This window comes from Sinohyriopsis cumingii, chromosome 3 (genome assembly GCF_028554795.1).
Source record: "Sinohyriopsis cumingii isolate HCF-2022 chromosome 3, ASM2855479v2, whole genome shotgun sequence".
In the NCBI taxonomy this organism is placed as follows: Eukaryota; Metazoa; Mollusca; class Bivalvia; order Unionida; family Unionidae; genus Sinohyriopsis; species Sinohyriopsis cumingii.
Genome location: NC_142963.1, coordinates 143,999,869 through 144,023,564, shown reverse-complemented (window position 1 = coordinate 144,023,564; position 23,696 = coordinate 143,999,869). Strand labels below are relative to the sequence as shown.

The following is a 23,696-nucleotide window of genomic DNA, read 5'->3' as shown; positions in this document are numbered from 1 at the left end:
GACAGTAAAAGCATTCGTAATCAGAGAATAGAGTGCGGTTTTTGTTCACTTTCCTCTCCATAGCGTCAATTTTGCATCATACTTAGTCTCAGGACCGGTGACAGTCCCAACAGTGGCTTCTTTACTCATTGACGGTATTTTTTATTACTAGATAATGACCTAGCCTGAGGTAAGGTTGAGATTAATCCACTTGTAACTGGCAAGCCATGTTCAGATAAAATAGTCCGTCCTATTTGAACTTAATTTTATAATCAGCTTTTGCATTTACAAGAGCTATGGCAAAAAGAGCTCTTCATAATGATTTTGACCTGGACATTATTCGTTTAGTTGACACATTTATTGGTAAGTTATTGTATGAGGTCACATTTGCTCCAAGTATTGATCAGTCAAGAGCTTTTGATTATAGTGATCCTCTTCGTACTGCTCATTCACTTTATTTTAATGAGGGTGACAAAATACATTTACTCATTTTCAAACAGGAACATGATCCTGGGATCTCCTGTTTGTTTTAGAGGGCTATTAGCGAGACTGAAGCCACAATAGTACCAGATTGTTATTTTCTGTAAACTAAGGTCTTTATGAAAGAAAATAGACCACCCGAGGTACCCGCTTGTACCGAGTTGCCAGTGAGCTTTGAACTAATTGATCATAAGACATACCGACAAGAAATACTAAGTCTAGCCGATGAAACTTCCCTGGCTGGTCATTTAGAGATCTTTAACCATTTTCATTAGTCAAAAATTGAAAATTATGTTTTGAAATACTGTAAATCTTATCATATTGGTCAAATTGTAACTAACCCCACTCAGAAGCTATCTGAGGCTCGTCTGCAACCTATTTCTGGATATGCTGAACCATTTAGCAGAATAATGCTAGATTGTGTTGGTCCCTTACCTAAACCCAAGTCAGACAATTAATACTTATTGACCATAATGTGTGAGTCGACAAGATTTCCAAAAGCAATTCCTTTTAGGAATAAGAAAAATAAAACCATAGTAAAGCTTTTCATAAATTTTCTTTTTCCTCTTTTTGGCCTTTCGTTTAACCAGGTCTAGGACAAAACTTGTGTCTTGAATATTCCAGCAAGTTATGCATGAATAAGCCATCCAGCCGTTTAAGTATTATGTCAATCACCCTGAAGGTCGATTGAGTTTAGAAAGATTTCATCAATTTTTGAAGAATATAATTTGGCCATATTGCTTTGATAAAGAAAAAAGACTGGAACGAAGTGTTCATTTACTATTGTTACCTGTTACGGAATCAGTTCAAGAATCATTAGTATTTGATCCTTTTGAACCAATATTTTGACAATGCGTGGACTACTGAGGTTACTGAAAGGCAAATTTCTTTCAACGTTAAATTCAGAAATTAATCTTCTAGACTATGTCTCTGATTTTAAATATAAGTTGCAAGAACTAATCTACACTGTGTAGCCAATTAAAGTTGATGACTGTGCATTGATTAGTCTTTAAAATACGAAGTGAAAGAGTTAAAAAAATAACTTACATTATGGTGACTGAATTCCTAAAGTCTTATATGTTCTATCAGTTCTGAATGTTTCGAATAATCTGATTGAGTCGCAAAGGTGTTCCAAATGATAATCTGTATTGTAAAATGTATAAAGATCAATGCTATAATTCCAAAATGTCTTTAAATGAATTCACAGTAATTACGTACAGCTATGAATCCAGAGTGTCCTTAAATTAATTCACAATATACCATACAGCTATTGTATATCCAGTTGTTCTTAAATGAATTCACAATAATTCCGCACAGCTAATATATAACCAAATAGTCTTTAACTGAACGATGGAGCCTATAATTCCAACGAATGATTAAATTAAACATAATAAGCAACTTTGGTAATATAACAGTTCAAAGACTGACAGTACTACTTGTCACATAATTAGGCAAAGAAATAACTTGGTTTTGCCTTAGAACTATTCGAATATTTCTCGTTGTACATGCGTACAACGTTATCTAGGGTGAATACGTGTTTTTCCAGGTAAGCTACTGTATTAACATGTACCTCGCCAGAAATTACTTGTAACATTACTAACATGATATGCACGGGTATTTTACCATGACGTTTGCTCACTCTCCTATGGATTTAAGCAAGATCAATTTCTAAAACCGACACTGGTCGTTTTGGATCACGTTGAGGAGTGTACGCTCTCCGTTGTTCTCCAGCCATAGGGGTAAATGTTAAATTTGCATTTTCATTTCATATGCGAAGCTAATTTGGTTTGTAATGTCTTATCGCGTAATAATGCATTTATTAAAACGCAGATTTGAACTTTGAATTACAAGTCACTATTAGAGGTTAAAGTATTATCATATATCTAGAGATTTTACAGAAACTATTATTATGACCAATTTGGTTTTATTGTAGCTGATTGTGTCTGTCGCTGTGATTGTGACTGTCACTGTGATTTGTGACTGTGAATATGACTACAGCTGTCTGAAGCTGTCTAAAGTTGTTTAGAGCTGTCTGGAGTTTCCAGAGTATTTAAGGCTGCGTGCTGTCGAAACGTATGTATGTATGTACCTATGTCTGTGCCACGGACGTAGACGTAGCAAATTAAAAAGGGTGCTGTATGCTGTCTGTACGTGTTTATACGTATGACTGTACATGTGGTGAATCCATAAAGGTGCGAGCGGCCGATAAGAGTGTGGGCCAACCCAAGGAATCGTGCGACTGTACAAGAGGTCTAGGAGCATACCTTTGGTTCAATTGTTGTTCCAATTGCATTTTTATGTTCGTAAGATTATTTTGAATATTCGTTGTGTTCATAAGATTATTTTGAATCTTAGTTGTGTTCATAAGATTATTTTGAATCTTAGTTGTGTTCATAAGATTATTTTGAATTTTAGTTGTGTTCATAAGATTATTTTGAATTTTAATAGAGTTCGTATTCGAGATTATGTGAATCTCTCTTATAGTGTAAAATACTGTTTGAAGCGTATCTGCAGTCCATGAGGTTTCTTGGATCTGTACTTCATATTGATTTAATATTTTGGTTTATTTTCAATGTGTGAATGTTGTGTAAAGTGATTTGAGTCAATCGCATGTTGAGAGCGTGAGAGAATCATTGTATTTTTACATCATATATTTTTCTTTATTAATTCATTTCATAAATTTCCATCTTTCTCACATTGTCTTTGTCTTATTCATTTAGTCCAAAAACCCACTCGGTTTCTATTATGCGACAATAATGCAAAATTCTAAGTATCATGTCCCTTAAATAGAATGCTAATACGCAATAGAGACAATTCAATACCAGAATTTTAATGGAATGAATAATCGTAGCATTTTCGAAATCACTTTCCAAGTAAACAGCGTCACGTGGTTCAAACTAACTATCAAATTAGGCCAGCCTGTTCTTTCAGAACTCATGGCCTGAAAGTAAATCACGAGATGTTTACTTGGAGTTGACAGCTCTACTCATTACTCATGACTCATCTTTAAAGTGAAAACTACGTTTATAGTATATTAGTATTGCAAATGTCATTAACAAACATTATATATATAATAACAATATTATTAAATTGTGGACCTATATTATAATTTAAAGTGTATTTAAAACTGTTTACCTATGCTACAATATTATGGGTATTATAATATGCTGACGTAGATTTCAAATTAATCTGAACCAAATTGTTAGTTCCTTTCTATGAAACTCGGTTCGGTACGCGAGAAGCTTTCTTTTTTAACACTGTATACAATTTCTCATGGACCAAAGTCGGGAAAAGTCGAAACGTCGTTGAAATGAGAACACAGTGTATGCGCATCAACGGTTCAGACAGGATCTACGGACAGTGGAGGACATCCTCAATTCCAAACAAGGCGCATTCATTCGTGGTGTTAGAAGCTGGAAATCTCCGTCGCCTTTGAAATGAGGACTGTTTGGAAATGTGTTCTCTTCCACAATGTAGTAAAAGATTCAAAACAGTAGGAAAAGTGTAAGTGGTCATTATTGGTGTCAGAGATAAGCATGTACGTGTACACAGGATTGATAGCAAATGGCGACGCCTTTCCTGGTTAAAGATGATACATGGTATCTAACGCTATTCCTCAAAAAATGCAACCATTAGACACCAAAGACACCTAAGATGCATCTTTAGCAAATATTACCTGGTGCTGAAGGCGATAAGGTCGATCATAGACCTGTTAATGGTATTTTGACCGAGGCGGATCTGGGGTCACAAATAATTATAGAAGATCAGAGATATGGATACTGCTCCAATTAATTAGAAGAGAAAACCTATACCCAAATCATAAATCCCCTCCCCAAAACCATTACCTTTCTCAAAATGATTCTTTCCATAACATTCAGTTATCCCTTCAATAATATTCAACTACCCATTCTATTTTATTCCAGTAGTCTTTGCTTGGATAGAATCGATTACATTACAAGTCAATATAGCTGGACATTAAAACAAAAATGCAAAAAACGTAGTTCCCGCGAGCCGGATTTGAACCAGCGACCTAAGGATAGCCATCAACTTTCTACAGTCCTCCGCTCTACCAACTGAGCTATCACAGGATCATATAACAGATATATATTTCAAATTATTTATTGATTTCTGTTACTTATTGCTTGTTTCTTTTCATATCTTGCAGGAACGATCATTTTGCCTGGTGATACCACCGTCTGACAGATGATGGATAGGTTCTGCATCACTAACTGTGCTAAAAACTTTTAATTGACACCGAATACATATAATGGGCATTATTAAATTGTGGGCTTGTGTTATAATATAATGGGTAATATAATTATCATGTGTTCAAATATAAATTAAAACTGTATATCTATATTCTAATACAATTGGTGTTGTAATCCGTTTAAATAACCTCAGGATCTGTCACGATATATATGACGTGAGAAAACAATGTCTGCGCATCGTAAGTTCAGACAGACTCCTATTGCAGTGGAGGGCACATTCTCGTGAATGAATTCATTTTGGGTGTTGGAAGATGTAAATCTTTATTCCGGTTGAAGTGAGGACTCATCGGAAATTTATTTTCTTCAACAAGGTCATAAAATATTTTTTTACAATGATACATATTTGTCTGGACATAGTGGTGCCAGAAAAAATCATGAACAGGTACGCAGGATGGAAAACAAAGGGGGGGGGGGGGAATTCTCGTTGTTAAATAAGAGAATACATCTTATCCAGCATTATTCCCCAAAAAAATCCGATTGATAGAAAACCAGTGACACAAAGGATATACATTTAACAATATTGCATGGTTCTTAGTGCATTATGGCAGTTTATGGACCTATAAAATTGTATAAATATTTAATTTGCGTTGTTTGTTTGTTAACTGTTTATAGTTTTCATTTTCATTATATGCTATGGATAATTGTATTTTGTTGTTTACTACATTTTATATTAAAAGTTTAGAAATAGACTTCTAATTCCAACCTAGATTTTTCTCTTGTAAACATTTGGAGTCTTCCAGAAGAAAACTTTTCATTAGGTAATATTTTTTTTTTATTTTTTCAGAAAATGCTAATTGTGACCTGAGGCCAGGTAGAGGACTATATAATATTGTTTTCCTAGAAATTAATTATTTGTGATGTAAGATCAAAGCACAATTAGGTGTATTATTGTTGTGTCCATTAATTATTTGGAGCTGGAATTTATTTATTCGAATTGTTTATTCACTGGAAACACAAACGTGGACTTCCTAGAAACAGAGACTTGGATTTATCTTGAAATTTCAAAATAAGAATATATTTTTGGATTGTATTATTGTGATCCGACAAAAGACACTGGCCACCACAGGTATATCAACGCTTCCAGCAATGGAATTAATTTGGATTTCACTAAAGTTTATTCAGAACTTTAATAATTAGGACCTGTGTCTGTAATTCTAGGATTATTTCGGATTTAATTCGCGATAACGTAAATTCCTTTTTCTACATTTACCCGTTGTATTCTAGGGACATAAATTATTTAAGTTTACAAATTTTGTTCCTTCTCACCCGTTTCTATTACCTAATTTAAGATCGTGGAACCGTAATACTATCACCCCACGAATGGTGTTTGAGTCGAAACAAATCTGGAGTCCACATACTTACGGTAAGTCACTGACTGGTCCATGAAGTGAAATTAGGTTTTTCAGTACCATGCAATATTTATTATATTATCCGACTAAAATGAATTTCTTTTGTATGGAGGCGTATTAGCATTGTATGACGTCGTGCAAGCAGATTGACGTCATACTCTCCTAGAGTGTTTGTAAACATCCATTTATTGTAAGATGAATTGCAGTCAAGAGTAATGTAATAACCTTAACCTTTGCAGTCAAGAGTAATGTAATAACCTTAACCTTTGCAGTCAAGAGTAATGTAATAACCTTAACCTTTGCAGTCAAGAGTAATGTAATAACCTTAACCTTTGCAGTCAAGAGTAATGTAATAACCTTAACCTTTGCAGTCAAGAGTAATGTAATAACCTTAACCTTTGCAGTCAAGAGTAATGTAATAACCTTAACCTTTGCAGTCAAGAGTAATGTAATGACCTTAACCGTAATGACCTTAACCTTTCACCCTTTCCGATCACTAATTTTTAACGCGTTCGACTTGACATTTTGTGATGATTCTTATGAACTGTAAAAAGAGAAATAGCCAACAATATTATTGTTTCATTCATTGACAACGCTGGGAAGGATGCGACAAATGAATCAATCAAGAGCGATCGATGGACGAAAGAAGATATCGAAAGGGTTCCTACTGGTCAGAGAAAAACTCACCTTGTTTTACCATAACCATTCATTCAATTATTAATTTTAATAATAGTCAATATTCCAGTGAACACAATCTAACTATCGATTCGATATTATTCTTGTATTCTTTGTTTCCAAAGAATAGATTGCTTGACGGGTCAATCTAGGCGGATTTTACAAATTTGGAAAAATGTATCTCCCGCGAGCCGGATTCGAAAAAGCGACCTAGGGATAGAAATCAATGGTGCACGGCTCGACTGAGCTATCACGGAATTCAATAACTGCAATATATCATAAATCATTTCCTGAAATACGGTACTTATTATTTGTTTCTTGTCCTGTCTCGCGAAGACGATAATTTTGGCTGGTGACGCCACTGTCTGACAGTTGATTGATTTATATCGTATCACTAGCTAGTGCACATATACAGTTGTTTAATGGGCGTTGATTATACGACAACGACGACGACGATGATGATAACAATAAACGACGACTTTTAAAATGTTACTTGTATAATTTATTGCATTATGGACAGCATTTTTAACACCTTGTTCTTTAATTGAGTGATAGCCACAACATTAAAAACAAGTACTATTCCACTATTACTATGGTATTATATTACTCGCCACTACGATGACTAATACTGTTGGCGTACTACAAGTACTACTATAGATTTTCTGCTGCTGTTAGTATTACCGCCACCACTAAAATAATCATCATCATTCTCATTTCCATCGCCAGCCGACAAGGTTAGACATATTTGAAAACTGTAAATCAATAAAACATCAATTATTTTTCTTCAGCTCTTAAGAAGCAGTGACAGTTGACAGTTGTAGAGTTCATCGGCACAACACTGGCTATACAGTACCGATTAAAATTAGAGCTCTAAAAATATAGACGCAAAGGATTGCAACAAAAAAGACACATGAAGATGGAACCTTAAAAAAGCATATGCATTACGTACAAAACCACAAAGGTTAAAAGTTAAAAATGATAACATTCTCTAAACATATTTTTAAATAAATAAGAGAAAGGTACAATATGTAAAATCCTTGAAAAATATAGTAGGTGATGCAAAAAGGTGTAAAAAGAACGATATATAATATTTAAAGTTAGTGTTTCCCAAAATTGTTCAATTATCAACAGAACATGATGCCGGCGGCACTATGCACATTAAAGTATAATACAAATGCACACTGGCGCAGATCAAAATTATTTCAATTATTTTATTTTTTATAATCTTGGCATTTGTTCCTCAGTACTGAACTTTCCCCTATGCCCAGATCCTAATAAATCATATGATAACCTAAACTACTTTCAGTGATGAACTGGAGGTGATCATGAAGTTCTTGCCACAGGTTATCCGGCATTCTTTTTCTCTAAAAATAGACTGTGACTACACTTGTAGGTAATGAACCGGAAGCAATAATTGCGACCCGAGTATTATTAGGCCAACTCATTTATAGCCAAATTTAGTAAAACTTTTATATTTGCATGCCACACTTATTTCAACTTTACTCAGGGATGTCTTTTGAATTTCACAGCAAATAAGGAGTGTGACAGCTGTCAGAAAGTGTACACAGGTTTATTCCGGCAAAATTGCACATTGTAATGAACATGTGACATCATACCCACAATATCGTCCATAAGCATCAAAATAGACTTGGGTGTGTGTGTGATTTATCAGTCTAAATTTGACCTATCAACAACGGTGCAGGGACAGAAAAAAACTGAAGAACAATGGACAAGGAAGACATCGTTAAGAGTGACGAAAATTAATTTAAAAAACCAGTTACCCAAAGATTGTCCATTGGCAGTTGATCCTATGAACCGTAGTGATTGACTCTTTAAAGCATCAGTTATACATTTTATATTATTTCATGACTATTAAATGAAAAAAAAAGGAAAACGAAAAAGAGGATCATCCTTAACGTTTATTGAGCAATCCTCCGTTTTGCCAACGGCGCAATCACGAGAATGCAAGATATATTTCATTCCAAATTATTTCATCATGTATTTTTTATACTTTGTGTATTGCTTGATCGTAATATAATCAGCAAAGAGTGAGAATTATGTTTAATAATTAGTACTTTTTAAAAATTAAATATATAGAGAGACGGTAATTTTAAAGCAAAGGGAGAAACTTTTGAGTTCAAATTAAAATTTGTTTCAAAATTGTATTTCCAAATGCCGTGCACGCAGAGGGCCCAGCCAGAATGACCCAAATCGGGCCTCACTTTTGCTTAGGCCGTTCCTGTTTGACATTTGATGGATCTGTAATGCCTAGTTTGGATTACACTTCCAGATCGTTTAATTAGCATAGTCGTAACATCAAACACAACAACCACACAACTAGCTATTAAGCACGACGATTATGACCGCTGTGATTGTTGTTGCTGTTACTGCTACTTCTGTTGCTGCCACGAATAGTTAATACATGTCATCTTCATAATTATCACAACCGTGATCAATCGACAAAGCTATCCGGATTCTATGATATTTTAAAATTATGCAATATATGAAATAGCAAGCATTGTTTCATATGTAGAAATATCATACCGTACATCCGGCAACTTGGAACATGGAGGCATCTTTGACACGGGGGTTTTAGTATGAACTCAGGCATGTCGGTCAGTTTGCGTTCTATCTTGTCAACAATTAAAAGGACACGTCGAGTAAAAACAAAAATGTAGATTACTTAGACATACATGTTTAAAGTATTTTACGTTTTTAAAAGCCGTGCATAATTAAAGCTGAGCTTAAGACATTTTTACAGTTATATCTTCCTTCAAACGTACCCACCCACCCACCAAAAGTTATTTTTAGTTAATTAAAACTTGGAAGAATCTACCAAAACTGTTAACTTTCCCTAGTAATTGTAAAGATTTGCATGTATTAAATCGGTGCAGGACTGAAATTGTACTTTTACATTTCCATGCAATTGAAAACATAGAAGTTTCATTTCAGATTGTTCGGAAATCTGGGAAGCAGGAACATTCAGGTCCTAATATGAGTCGTTTTCATTTTGTTTGTTAGTCTTATGTATTTTCAGTTTATTTAAATAAACGTTTCTTGAACTTCTACGTTTCCTCTATATATTACCAACCGATTGTTTGGCGACTGTCCCCCTGATAAACTGGTATGATTTCAATATTTGGTGATGTAATACATGAAGCTAGTAAAAACTGAGGATTCATATTCAAACGAGAATAATAAACGAGTGTAATAATTTCATAATTTCAAGTCTTTGTATTACATTGGAAACTATTTTGATTTTATTACTTAAAACAGTGATAATTTTAGGACTTTTCAAGTAGCAGTACATATTAGATATAGAATTTACAATACCATGAATTTCGTTTTGCTCAAGGATAAAGAACTTAACTGTCTGGATTTTAATTCGTTATAATGGTTAATATTAAAAATAAATCAAGCTGCATTTCCACCTATTTTCAGTTGCAATCTTAACTGAGTGATTGTCTATGTCTGTCATGAAAGTTCGCCGTTCTTCAAGCTTTCTTCACCGTCGCAATGCACGGGTAACAATTCCAGACGCTCATTTATCACAGTGGCCACGTGTGCGGAGATTTCCTAGTTTCTCGTATGAAAGTCATAGACTAAGTTTGTTTTGTTTAATTTTTAAGTTAGTAAACAGTTTCTAAAAGATCATGGTCAAGGCTTGTTACGAATCGGTAACGCGAGGGAATGTTTCTTGGATATCATCGGCTCCGACAGGTTCCTCTTGAAATGGAAGAAACTGTTCCCACAGAAAAGAGATGGATTCTGTGTCCTGGAAATTGGAAGTTCTCATTTCCTGTTGGAATGAGGACTGGATCGAATTGGGTTATCTTCGAAAAGGTTGTCAGTGAGAGTATACAATGCGATGATTTTTGATCGGATATTAGCAGTAGTGAAGGGGGAGGCACTTTACGGACAAAGGAAAGCCCAGTCAAGATTGTGGGCAAGATTACGGACACTTGAATATGGGAATATTGGGGCTGTTTACGAACACGATTTATACGGACAAAAGTTTGGGGCTGTATACGGACAACGGAAAGTTTGTTTTCTGTATTGGATTAATATAAATGGAACAGGTGAGGTGACGTCACGGTACTGGACATTGGCAACAATGTTGCAACGAACTGACCTGAATACGCGCTACCTTAGGTGGAGACAAATACAGTAGAGGCATAAGACAAGCATACTATATACATATATTTATGAACATAACTCTATCACACATAAAATATAAAATCAAAAAAAAAAAAATTAGGCAAGAGAGCAAATTTCATTTTGAGGCAAACATAGAAAATATAAAATCGACTAAAATATTTTGGGCAAGAGAGCAAAACGTTTCGAGACAGTGTAGTGGCCCTGAAAAGAGCCGTTGGCTTTTTTGTCAACAACATTCCGTTAACATAGAGGGCATCGCATAGGTCTTCTTCTCTTCCTGAAACTTCTTCTGACTTATGGACCGAAAATGACGACTCTCTTCAGACAGCCTTGTCTCCCGACAAAGATCCTTCTTTTCCAAACGCTGGTATCGGTGATCCGGATGATTGTCCATGATGATTTGACATACATGGGTGAGTCTGTACGGAACAGCATCCACGATACGTGAGTAGATGATTCAACGTTAGTCCACATTTTGTGGCGAGAACAGGTGAAGGCAATGAAGTGACCCGCTCTTATTTATGGTGGAAAAGTTTAACGAAACGGATTGAGTTTTTTCACCAATCCTTACACGCGTTACAAAATTTAGTCACAGCGTGGAGTCTGTCTTGCAATCGGAAGAGAGCTGATTGTGACGTCACATTCCTCTATAGATGCGCTAGCGTCTGTGCGCAGTGAATCAATGCGACGGAGTCTGTAAATATAACGCAAACTAAGAAGACGATGAATTGGGGTGCACCGGCCGTTGAAACGAGAAGCGATGTCTTAGCAGTGGCTACTAAAGTCAACACAGTCTTACTTAAAGAAGAGACCAATGTTCATTCGCAAGTATGTGTTGCGGTACAGCACCTTCGCCACCTTCTCCTTCCTCACCACACGTCGAAGATTTTAAACAGAGACAGAAAGAAGAATTGTATACATTTTTACATCAGCAGAAAGAAGCAGAACAAGTTTTTCTCCTTCAACAGCAAAACAGCAAGACGTAGAGGCAAGAAGAAGGAGACGACAGGAAGAAGAAGAAGCATCAGCAGAGAAGAAACAAGGTCTAGTAGAGACGGAGGACAGTGAAAGTCAAACAGTAACGGTACTCTTAGACATTTTGGCAGTGTTAAGGAGTCTGAAACAAATGTATCAGACCTCTTTAATACGAACCAAAGAAGAAACAACATTCCAGAGCCAAACAGCCCAATCTTGTTACCACACCTGAGATACCAGCCGTAGTGGTTTCAAATAATCCACAGGACCAAGTCCAGAAGTGGGCCTTGGTTGTGGCAAAGGCTTGAGGCGGTTAAAGCTGATAGCTTCCAGTTCCTAGGTTTGTTTTTGTAAAACAAAACAAACACCAAACGGTCCAATTCAGGGACACCCACTTCTTTCGAAAAGAGATAGTATTTATTTTGCCAAAATCAATTAAAATTTTAAAAAAAAAATTCCTCCCATGCTGAATGTGTGTGAGTGCGTGAGTGTAGATCCTTATTCTAGGAAAGCAAAACCAAGCGACACTTAAGATTTCTGTCTGCTATATTCTGGTACAAATTTTACAATCCACTTCATATAAAAACCATTTGAAAAGGTTCATTGACTTCATCTGTGCATTTGTTCACTCTCTCTGTATTTTGAATTTCTTCACTTTCACAGGTTTTTCCACTTCATCCTCACTTTTTCCTCGTCTTCTCTTCCTCACCTTTTTCTCTTTCTGGACGTGTCTGGGTTCTTCCTTTCGGATGGGTACTCTTCTTCTTCCTGTTCGGAACCCGTCTCTTCCTCTTGATCTTGTTCTTTCTTAGGGCAGTCTGAAGACCATTTTCCTTTCTCTTGACAATGATAACAGGTATCTTGACTTTTGTCTCGTCTGACACCTGTCTTGTTTTTTGACGGTCTGGACATTCTGTAGTGGAATGCCCGTTTTTCTTACAGATAGTTTAAGTAATTTGACTTTTATCTCCAAAGGAGGGGGAGTTGACCGTCAGCATGTCTGAAGAAAACTTTCGTATGACACCTCACAAAGCTCTGATCAGAAGTTAGATCTGTTTTGGTTATTCCATCGTTCTAATAGGTTTGATAGAGAAATGAATATTGGAAGGGAAGACATTGACACTTTATATAGAGAACATACCGGCCTGACATGGATATAGGGCTCCATAGTTTTTAAAATGTAGTTATTTGACTTATTTCAGTCAAGATGAAACGATCGCGTCATTTCGTGGAGAAATTGGAAGAAAGTAAGAGGCAGAAATCTGACCTATCGCCTTGCACAGTAGGTGAAGTCTTGGCTCAAACTCATGCCAGCGATTATGAAGATGACATGAGTGAGTCAAAATCCAGACCAATGGAGTCTACGCCAAACCAAAGTTGACCACCACCACTGTTAAACCCTGAAAAGTACTACCTATTCAACAGACGGAAAGCGCTCCTCTAGAAAATTTAGAACCATGGCCTACACGTACACGGTGACGTTAAAAGATTTCAAATCCGTCGTAACATCGGAGAAAGCAGAGGGGTTCATCACCGAGTTGTGGGATTCTCTTTAATCCACACTGAAACGACAATGTCAAGCCAAAGAAGGCAATCGCTTCAGACCTTCTCTTGATCACGACAGTCTGAAGTCCTCTTGTTTGAATCAAGTTTAGCCTATTAGAACTGACACCTTCCAAAGTCATCGACAAGATTCAACACTTACAGCAATCCAATGACAAGTTTCACATCACCGATGGAAACGCGACACTGTTCATGACACATTTTTCTCTTCTCCAAGGGACAGGAAAGCAAGATGGTGTTATTTGTAGACGACCTTGGAAGCACCAAAAGGAGTCTCATCCCAATTAACAACCCTCAAGACAAGATGTGTTTAAACCGTGCCATCGTCGTGGGACGAATGTATGCCGACAAGAACGACACGGCAGAATGAAAAAGAGTTTCGCAAACTATTCAAAACTCGAATCGAGCCAAACAACAAAGAGACGCAGAACGCCTGTTACAGCAAGCAGGGCTATCTAAAGACACACTTTGTGGCATTCCTGAAATGCAAAAACTGCAAGACATATTGGCTCCACGCTACACCTTGAAAGTACACCCTCAAGAAGTGCGTGGACCTCTGTTGTTTCGAGGCAAAATGTCAAAGACAGAAAATACATTCACGACTATCATCACGATGAACATTTCGATACCATTACCAGTATCCCCAGATTCCTGGGGTACATTATTACTGAGAGAAATGTGACTATGGGTATAACAATCGAGAGCAATACAAGCATTGAGGATCCAAATGTGAGAGATGTTTGGCCTCTAAACCCGGTCTTGACGAAGGACAAGAACGAGTGCATTGCCTTGCTTGTCAGCACACTTTTGTCAGCCCAACCAGTTACCAACAACATTTGAAGAAGCAAGGTTCACAGCGGAAAAGTGCTTGTCAACTACTGAGATTTTGCCCTACTTGTGGACAAGACATACGTAGAAATAATGCCAAGGCTCATATATGTTCAGGAAAGAAACGATATCACATTTGTTAGCAAATGGTATTCTCGGAACACGATTGCCACATTCAAAATTATCATTCCAAACATCAAGAGGAAGAAGATAATCAGAAGAAAGGCAATTTCATCTTTTCGCTTTCAAATGCATGCAATAGACCGGTATTCACATTCCAAATTTCTGCGTTAATCATCGAGCTTCCAAGACGCGCATCCAAGAGCCTATCTTTAGTCATTGTCCTCACTGCGGATAGATTCATGGAGGATGTGAAAAATCTTTCGGGGACCTAACACGCTGGCCAGTTTTGCCAAATGGATCATCGACGACACGTGGAGCCAAGTGGACATCGAACATTTACGGTGATTATCATCGCAATGCCACGGTGATGGCTCACAATTTCTCGGGATACGATGGACAGTTTCTTTTCAGATACTATACGGAACAAAGTACCGAACGTCCGAAAACGTTCCATCGGTCAGACATTGTTGAACTGGACGAGGACCTGACGACCTTCGTGGCTACTAATTCTACTACTTACAAGGTGGCCATGCAACATCGAATTACAGCGGAAATGTTAAATGAATTCCAAAATCTTTTACGCTGTCAAAGTTTGTCTGTCGAGAAAAATGTTGTGCTGTGTTTGACGTGTGAACTAGTGACTAAGCGATTTGGATACGACGACGGAGTACGATCAGTTTTGTGCAAAACGTAAATTTATTACCTCCGACAAAAGAGAGTACTAAAATGGACTACCATGCCAAGACCTTTATCACTCGTGATACAACGATTCCCATGGAAGAAAATCAATGACAATTTTCAAACAGAGGAGGATTACCATCTTTTTATTCGAGCACTGAGTCCAATGAATTTGGGTCGTCCTGTAGTGTCTGTCTTAGTGACTTGATTTCGTTTACTAGCCGATGTGTACATTGAGGTACCGCCAAAAAACATGAAAGTGGTACCTTTCAATATCCACTAGAGACACCTTATTTTAAAAGCCTTGCGATTTCATCTGGATACTTCTCGACCTATATGGGAACATTTCGAATAATAAGATTGAGTTGCAAAGGTATTCCAAACGATAATCTGTCTTGTAATGACGTAACAAGAATACCGAAGGATCACTGTTATAATTACAAAATGTCTTTAAATGCATTTACAGTAATTATGTACAGCAATGAATCGAATGTGTCCTTAAATTGATTTACAAAATACCGTACAGCAATTCTATATCCAACTCTTCTTAAATGAATTCACAATAATTCAGCACATTTAATATAAATCCAAATAGTTTTTAACTGAATGATGGAGCAATATAATTACAATGAATGATTAAATTAAATATAATAAGCAGCCCTGGTAATATAAAAGTTCCAAGACTGACATTACTACTAAATATGCCAAATTCTAAGTATCATCTCTCTTAAATAGAATTCAAATACGCAATAGAGAGAATGCAATACCAGAATTTTAATGGAATGAACAATCTTGGCATTTTCGAAATCACTTTCCAAGTAAACAGCGTCACGTGGTTTAAACTAACTAATCAAATTAGGCCAGCCTGTTCTTTCAAAAATCGTGTCCTGCAAGTAGATCGCATGATATTTACTTGGATTTAATAGTTCTACTCATTAAACATGAGTCACCTTTAAAGTGAAAACTACGTTTATATGATATTAGTATTAAAAATGTCATTAACTAACATTGTGTATAGATAGTGATACTGCTTCAATTAATTAAAAGAGAAAACCCAAACCCAAATCATAAACCCCCTCCCCCAAACCATTAACTTTCTCAAAATGATTCTTTCCATAACATTCAGTTATCCCTTCAATAATATTCAACTACCCATTCTATTTTATTCCAGTAGTTTTTGTTTGGATAGAATCGATTACAGTAGAGCTCAATGTAGTTGGACATTAAAACGTAAAACAAAATACTTATCTCCCGCGAGCCGGATTTAAACCAACGACCTAGAGATAGCCATCAGCTTTCTACAGTCCTCCGCTCTACCAACTGAGCTATCACGGGATCATATAAGATCAAATTTATTTCACAATATTTATTGATTTATGTTACTTATTGCTTGTTTCTTGTCGTATCTTGCAGGAACGATCAGTTTTCTGGTGACGCCACCGTTTGAAAGTTGATGGATTGGTTCTGCATCACTAACTGTGCTAAAAACTTTTAATTGGAGCCAAATACATATAATGGGCATTATTAAATTGTGGGCTTGTGTTATAATATAATGGGTAATATAATTATTATGTGTTCAAATAAATTAAAACCGTATATCTATATTCTAATACAAATTGGTGTTGTAATCCGTTTAAATAACCTCAGGATCTGTCACGATATCTATGACGTGAGAAAACAATGTCTGCTCATCGTAAGTTCAGACAGATTCCTATTGCAGTGGAGGACACATTCTCGTGAATGATTTCGTGTTGGGTGTTGGAAGATGTAAATCTTTAGTCCGGTTGAAGTGAGGACGTCTGCTGTTGCTGTTGAAGGAGAAAAGCTTGCTCTGCTTCTTTTTGCTGATGTAAAAATTTAACCAATTCTTCTTTCTGTCTCTGTTTCAAATCTTCGACGTGTGATGAAGAAGGAGAAGGTGGCGAAGGTGCTGTAACGGAACACATTCTTACGAAGAAGAGAAAAAGTCCACTAAATCCCAATTAAATTCGATCTCTTCTGGAAGTAGGACTGTGTTGACTTTAGTAACTACTGCAATTACATCGCTTCTCGTTTCAAGGGCCGGTGCACCCCAATTCATCGTCTTCTTAGTTTGCGTCATTTTTAAAAACTCCGTCGCATTGATTCACTGCGCACAGACGCTAGCACATCTATATAGGGAATGTGACGTCACAATCAGCTCTCTTCCGATTGCAAGACAGACTCCACCCTGTCACTAAATTTTGTAACGCATGTAAGGATTGGTGAAAAAAGCTCAATCCGTTTCGATCCGCTCTTCCACTGTAAATAACAGTGGTTCACTTCATTGCCTTCACATGTTCTCGCCACAAGATGTGGACTAATGTTGGACAAAAATCATCGCATTGTTTATTCTCGCTGACAACGTTTTCGAAGATAACCCAATTCGATCCAGTCCTTATTCCAACGTGAAAGGAGAATTTCCACTTTCCAGGACACAGAATCCATCTCTTTTCTGGGGGAACAGTTTCTTCCATTTCAAGAGGAACCAATCAGAGCCGATGATGTCCTAAAAACATTCCCTCGCGGTACCGATTCGTAACAAGTTTTGATTGTGATCTTTTAGAAACTGTTTACCAACTCAAAAATTAAACAAAACAAACTTAATCTATGATTTTAATACGACAAACGCGGAAATCTCCGCACTCGTGGCCACTGTGATAAATGAGCGTCTGGAATTGTTTCCTGTGCATTGCAACGTTTAAGAAAGCTTGAACAACGGCGAACTTTCATGACAGACATAGACAATCACTCAGTTAAGATTGCAACTGAAAATAGGTGGAAATGCAGCTTGATTTATTTTTAATATTAACCATTATAACGAATTAAAATCCAGACAGTGAAGTTCTTTATCCTTGAGCAAAACGAAATTCATGGTATTGTAAATTCTATATCTAATATGTACTGCTACTTAAAAAGTCCTAAAATTGTCACCGTTTTAAGTAATAAAGTCAAAATAGTTTCCATTGTAATAAAAAGACTTGAAATTATGAAATTATTACACTCGTTTATTATTCTCGTTTGAATATGAATCCTCTGTTTATACTAGTTTTATGTATTACATCACCAAATATTGAAATCATACCAGTCTATCAGGGGGACAGTCGCCAAACAATCGGTCGGTAATATATAGAGGAAACGTAGAAGTTCAAGAAACATTTATTTAAATAAACTGAACATACATAAGACTACCAAACAAAATGAAAACGACTCATATTAGGACCTGAATGTTCCTGCTTCCCAGATTTCCGATCAAACTGAAATGAAACTTCTACGTTTTCAGTTGCATGGAAATGTAAAAGTACAATTTCAGTCCTGCACCGATTTAATACATGCAAATCCTTAAAAGTACTAGGGAAAGTTTACAGTTCTGGTGGACGCTTCCAAGTTTTAATTAACTAAAAATAACTTTTGGTGGGTGGGTGGGTACGTTTGAAGCAAGATATAACTGTAAAAATGTCTTAAGCTGACCTTTAATTATGCACGGCTTTTAAAAACGTAAAATACTTTTAACATGTATGTCTAAGTAATCTACATTTTTGTTTTTACTCGACGTGTCCTTTTAATTGTTGACAAGAGAGAACGCAAACTGACCGACATGCCTGAGTTTATACTTAAACCTCCTTGTCAAAGATGCCGCCATGTTCCAAGTTGCCGGATGTACGGTATGATATTTCTACATATGAAACAATGCTTGCTATTTCATATATTGCATAATTTTAAAATATCATAGAATCCGGATAGCTTTGTCGATTGATCACGGTTGTGATAATTATGAAGATGACATGTAGTAATTATTCGTGGCAGCAACAGAAGTGGCAGTAGCAGCAACAACAATCACAGCGGTCATAATCGTCATGCTTAATAGCTAGTTGTGTGGTTGTTGTGTTTGATGTTACGACTATGCTAATTAAACAATCTGGAAGTGTAATCCAGACTAGGCATTACAGATCCATTAAATGTCAAACAGTCAAGGACGGCCTTAGCAAACGCGGGGCCCGATTTGGATCATTCTGGCGGGGCCCTCTGCGGGAACGGCATTTGGAAATTAAATTTTGAACAAATTTCACCGGATGTTGAACATAAAAGTTTCTTCCATTTCTTTAAAATTACCTTCTCTCTATATATTTAATTTTTAAAAAGTACTAATTATTAAACATAATTCTCACTCTTTGCTGATTATATTACGATCAAGCAATACACAAAGTATAAAAAATACATGATGAAATAATTTGGAATGAAATATATCTTGCATTCTTATGATTGCGCCGTTGGCAGAACGGAGTACTGTTTAATAAACGTTAAGGATAATCCTCATTTTCGTTATATTTTTCATTAAATAGTCATGGAATAATATAAAATGTATAACTGATGCTTTAAAGAGTCAATCACTACGGTTCATAGGATCAACTGCCAATGGACAATTTTGGGGTAACTGGTTTTTTAAATTAATTTTCGTCACTCTTAACGATCTCTTCCCTTGTCCATTGTTCTTCAGCTTTTTTCTGTCCCTGCACCGTTGTTGATAGGTCAAATTTAGACTGATAAATCACACACATACCCAAGTCTATTTTGATGCTTATGGACGATATTGTAGGTATAATGTCACATGTTCATTACAATGTGCAATTGTGCCAGAATAAATCTGTGTACACTTTCTGACAGCTGTCACACTCCTTATTTGCTGTGAAATTCAAAAGACATCCCTGAGTAAAGTTGAAATAGATGTGGCATGCAAATATAAAAAGTTTGACTAAAATTGGCTATAAATGAATTGGTCTTTTAATACTCGGGCCACAATTATTACTTCCGGTTCATTACCCACGAGTGTAGTCCCAGTATATTTTTAGAGAAAAAGAGTGCCGGATTACCTATGGCAAGAACTTCACCTCTAGCACATCTTTGAAGGTAATTTAGTTTATCATATGCTTTTTGGAGGATTTGGACATAGGGGAAAGTTCAGTACTGATGAACAAATGCTAAGATTATAAAAAATAAAAGATTTGAAATAATTTTGATCTGCGCCAATGTGTATTTGTAATATACTTTAATGAGTATAGTGCAGCCGCCAGCATGTTCTGTCGATAATTGAACAATTTTGGGAAACACTAACTTTAAATATTATAGATCGTTCCTTTTACAGCTTTTTACATATACCACCTACTACATTTTTCAAGGATTTTACATATTGTACCTTTCTCTTATTTTTTTAAAATATGCTTATCGAATGTTATCATCTTAAACTTGTAACCTTTGTGGTTTATCACCTAATGCATATGCTTTTTTTTAAGGCTCCATCTTCAAGTGTCTTTTTTGTTGCAATCCTTTGCGTCTATATTTTTAGACCTCTGTATAGCCAGTGTTGTGCCGATGAACTCTACAAATGTCAACTGTCACTGCTTCTTAAGAGCTGAAGGAAAATAATTGACGTTTTATTGATTTACAGTTTCAAATATGTCTAACCAGTAACTTTGTCGGCTGGCGATGGAAAGGAGAATGATGATAATGATGACGATGATTATTTTAGTGGTGGCGGTAGTAGTACAGCAGCAGAAAATCTATAGTAGTACTTGTAGCACGCCAACAATATTAGTCATCGTAGTGGTCAGTAATAGTATCATAGTAATAGTGGAATAGTACTTGTTTTTAATGTTGTAGCTTTCACTCAATTAGAGAACAAGGTGTTATATATATATATATATATATATATATATATATATATATATATATATATACGGCACTAAATTATACAAGTAGGATTTTAATTTTCGTCGTTTATTGAAATCATCATCATCGTCGTCGTTGTCGTATATTCAACGCCCATTAAACAACTGTATATGTGCACTAGCTAGTGATGCAATATAAATCCATCAACTGTCAGACTGTTGCGTCACCAGCCAAAATTATCGTTTTCGCTAGACAGGACAAGAAACAAGTAATAAGTACCATATTTCAGGAAATGATTTATGATATATTGAAGTTATTGAATCCCATGATAGCTCATTCGGTAGAACCGAGGACTGCTCATTGCTATCCTTAGGTCGCTGGTTCGATTCGCGAGATATACATTTTTCTTAGTTTGTTAAATCCGCCTAGATTGACCCGTCATGCAATCGATTCTCTGGAAGCAAAGAATACTAGAATAATATCGAATCTATAGTTAGATTTTGTTCATCGGAATATTGACTATTATTAAAATTAATAATTGAATGAATAATTCGGATAAAACTAGGTGGGTTTTTTCTGACCAATAGGGACCCTTTCGATATCTTCTTTCGTGCATCGATCGCTCTTCATTGATTCATTTGTGGCATCCTTCCCATCGTTGTCAAAAAAATAGTAGTGTTGGCTATTTCTCTTTTTACAGTTCATGAGAATCATCACAAAATGTCAAAAAAGAAAGTTGAACGCGTAAAAAAATAGTGATAGGAAAGGGTCAAAGGTTAAGGTTATTACATTACTCTTGACTGATGTTCATCTTATAATAAATATGGTGTTTACAAACACTCTAGGAGAGTATGCCATCAATCTGCTTGCAAGACGTCATAAAATACTATCTCGCCTCCTTACAAAAGAGATTCATTATCAGTTAGATAATATAATAAAAACTGCATTGCACTGAAAAACTTAATTTCACTTTACGGACCAGTCAGTGACCCACCAAAGGTAAGTGGACTCCAGCTTTGTTTCGGCTGAAATACCATTGATGTGGTGATAGTATTACGGCTCCATGGTCTTAAATTAAGTAATGGAAACGAGTGAGACGCAACAAACTTTGTAAACTTAAACAAATAATTTATGTCCCCAGAATACAAAGTATAAATGTAAAAACAGCAATTTACTTTATTACGAATTAACTCCCAAATAATCCTAGAATTACAGACACAGGTTCTAATGATTAAAGTTCTGAATAAACTTTAGTAGAATTACAAATTAAATCCATTGCTGGAAGCGTTGATGTACCTGTGGTGGCCAGTGTAGTGGGGATGTACCAACAGTCTTTTGTTGGATCAAAACAATACAATCCAAAAATATATTCTTATTTGAAATTTCAATATAAATTCAAGTGTCTATTTCTAGGAAGATCACGTTTGTGTTTCCAGTGAATAAACAATTCGAATAAATAAATTCCAGCCCAAATTAATTAATGGACACAACAATAATACACCTGATTGTGCTTTGATCTTACATCACGAATAATTAATTTCTAGGAAAACAATATTATATAGTCCTCTACCTGGCCTCAGGTCACATTTAACATTTTCTGAAGAAATAAAAAAACTATTACCTAATGTAAAGTTTCCTTCTGGAAGACTCCAAATGTTTACAAGAGAAAAATCTAGGTTGGAATTAGAAGTCTATTTCTAAACTTTTAATATAAAATGTAGTAAACAACAAAATACAATTATCCATAGCATATAATGAATATGAAAAATATAAACAGTTAACCAACAAACAATGCAAAGTAAATATTTATACAATTTTATAGGTCCATAAACTGCCATAAAACACACAGAACCATGCAATATTGTTAAATGTATATCCTTTGTGTCATTGGTTTTCTATCAATCGGATTTTTTTGGGGAATAAAGCTGGATAAGATGTATTCTCTTCTATAACAACGAGAATTCCCGCCCATATGCTTTCCATCCTGCGTACCTGTTCATGATTTTATTTGGCACCACTAATGTCCAGACAAAAATGTATCATTCTAAAAAAATATTTTATGACCTTGTCGAAGAAAATAAATTTCAGATGAGTCCTCACTTCAACCGGAATAAAGATTTACATCTTCCAACACCCAAAATGAATTCATTCACGAGAATGTGTCCTCCACTGCAATAGGAGTCTGTCTGAACTTACGATGCGCAGACATTGTTTTCTCACGTCATATATATCGTGACAGATCCTGAGGTTATTTAAACGGATTACAACACCAATTGTATTAGAATATAGATATACGGTTTTAATTTATATTTGAACACATGATAATTATATTACCCATTTTATTATAACACAAGTCCACAATTTAATAATGCCCATTATATGTATTTGGTTCCAATTAAAAGCTTTTAGCACAGTTAGTGATGCAGAACCAATCCATCAACTTTCAAACGGTGGCGTCACCAGGAAAACTGATCGATCGTTCCTGGAAGATAAGGCAGGCAATAAGTAACATAAATCAATAAATAATTTGAAATATGTTTCTCTTATATGATCCCGTGATAGCTCAGTTGGTAGAGCGGAGGACTGTAGAAAGTTGATGGCTATCCTTAGGTCGCTGGTTCAAATCCGGCTCGCGGGAACTACGTGTTTTGTTTTATTTTTAATGTTCAACTAAATTGACCTGTAATGTAATCGATTCTATCCAAGCAAAGACTACTGGAATAATATAGAATGGGTAGTTGAATACCGTTGAAGGGATAACTGAATGTTATGGAAAGAATAATTTTGAGAAAGTTAATGGTTTGTGGAAGGGGGTTTATGATTTGGGTATGGGTTTTCTCTTTTAATTAATTGGAGCAGTATCCATATCTCCGATCTTCTATGATTCATTTGTGACCCCAGATTCGCCTCGGTCAAAATACCATTAGCTGGGTGA

At 35.8% G+C, this 23,696-nt stretch overlaps 3 non-coding genes across 3 annotated transcripts; 1 reads left to right on the top strand and 2 right to left on the bottom strand.

Moving 5' to 3' along the window:
- Positions 1-4,461: 4,461 nt before the first annotated feature.
- Trnay-gua (transfer RNA tyrosine (anticodon GUA)) lies at positions 4,462-4,547 on the bottom strand. Its single transcript is given in 2 exon segments — positions 4,462-4,497; positions 4,511-4,547. It is a non-coding gene; the product is annotated as a tRNA-Tyr (tRNA).
- An 11,778-nt stretch (positions 4,548-16,325) lies between these two features.
- On the bottom strand, positions 16,326-16,411 carry Trnay-gua (transfer RNA tyrosine (anticodon GUA)). The gene is given in 2 exon segments: positions 16,326-16,361; positions 16,375-16,411. It is a non-coding gene; the product is annotated as a tRNA-Tyr (tRNA).
- A 6,902-nt stretch (positions 16,412-23,313) lies between these two features.
- Trnay-gua (transfer RNA tyrosine (anticodon GUA)) lies at positions 23,314-23,399 on the top strand. The gene is given in 2 exon segments: positions 23,314-23,350; positions 23,364-23,399. It is a non-coding gene; the product is annotated as a tRNA-Tyr (tRNA).
- The last annotated feature ends 297 nt before the right edge of the window (positions 23,400-23,696 follow it).